The sequence below is a fragment of the Elephantulus edwardii genome, unplaced genomic scaffold (assembly GCF_000299155.1).
Source record: "Elephantulus edwardii isolate Elephantulus edwardi_28Jun2011 unplaced genomic scaffold, EleEdw1.0 scaffold00387, whole genome shotgun sequence".
Lineage (NCBI taxonomy): Eukaryota > Metazoa > Chordata > Mammalia > Macroscelidea > Macroscelididae > Elephantulus > Elephantulus edwardii.
This window is the reverse complement of record NW_006400137.1, coordinates 1,317,004-1,318,333: the sequence shown is the minus strand read 5'-3', so window position 1 is coordinate 1,318,333 and position 1,330 is coordinate 1,317,004.

Sequence of the window (1,330 nt, the reverse complement as noted above, 5' to 3'; positions counted from 1 at the left end):
AGTGTTTACCGATGAAGATTAAAGACTTCAGTACAGATTAACTTCAACATAAAGGGGAAAAAATTCTCATAAATGGACCTATGAGCAACATAATGATAAGTGGAGAAAAGATTGAAATTGTCAAAGATTTCATTTTGCTTGGATTCACAGATAATGCCCATGGAAGCAGCAGTCAAGAAATCACACAGACAAGAGGCAGTTTTTGAGAAGATTCTTTCTCTATCTTCCAAGATCTATAATAAAGTGCTTTGGATATTGCAATCCATCTGTTTTACTGGAAATTGACTGTAGAAAGAACCCCTTGTGTTTAGTAACATTTTGGTGACCACAAAGGGATCTTCAGTCTCACCTGGTAAGTGAAAGCAACCTTTGTTTTTACTTATTCAGGGATTCTGAATCTTGTGGGTGGGAGGACCCGAAGAACAGGTATATTAAAAGTCCAAATGTGTCAATGAGGTCTATTTGTTAGATCAGGGTGATAAGGAATCAAAAGAATGCAACACATCAGCAGGAAAGAATGAACAGCCTCACCTAGCTAGGGAACCATAAACCACAAAAGAATGTCCCTCCTACCCTTCCTCTTCCCTGGAGGTTGTGCTATAAAAACATGCCTGAGTACACCTTACATGCAACTTCTTCGGCCTCCCTTTCAAGACCAAGGAACCTTGCCTGAGGGTTCCCTTAATAAAGCTGTCTTTAGCTTTCCTATATTCTGGTCCTTTCTTGAGTCCGTGACCTTATGACCTTATATTTGGTGCTGAAGACATGGGAGATGAGTTAAGGCATGATGTGCCCCTGCCGTTCTTCACAGAAAGTGTGGCACTCCCTTACACTCTCTTGAACCTACCAGTCTGCATGGTGTCAAGATGCTTGAATGCTAACATATCACCACTTTCCTTTCTCTCTCATTCTGTGTATATGTCTGCTGACTGAATGCTTTGAGTGCTCATGGAGAGACTCCATGGCTGACACTACTCCAAAGCCACGGAATTTGATTGAGACCCCACCCATGGTTCTGTGGTGTTGTCATCTGGCTTAGTGGCTTTTTGGGGGATCCTCTAGAGACAACATCCAGGCCTAGGGCATATATGGGTATGCCTATGCTAAGACATACTTTACCCTGCAAGGGGTACAGCCAGAGGGATGTCTGTGTGGACTGAGGGGACAGACCCTCTATTGTCTATTTCAATCCATTTTGTATTTATATCTGGTCATCAGTACTGTTCCCTTCTTTTAAAAGTTTTCCTTTAACCTCCTCCCTCTTCCTTTCCACTCTCAGACTTCTTTTTGGACTTTTCTGTCCCCCTGAGAAACGCCCATTCCCCCCCCC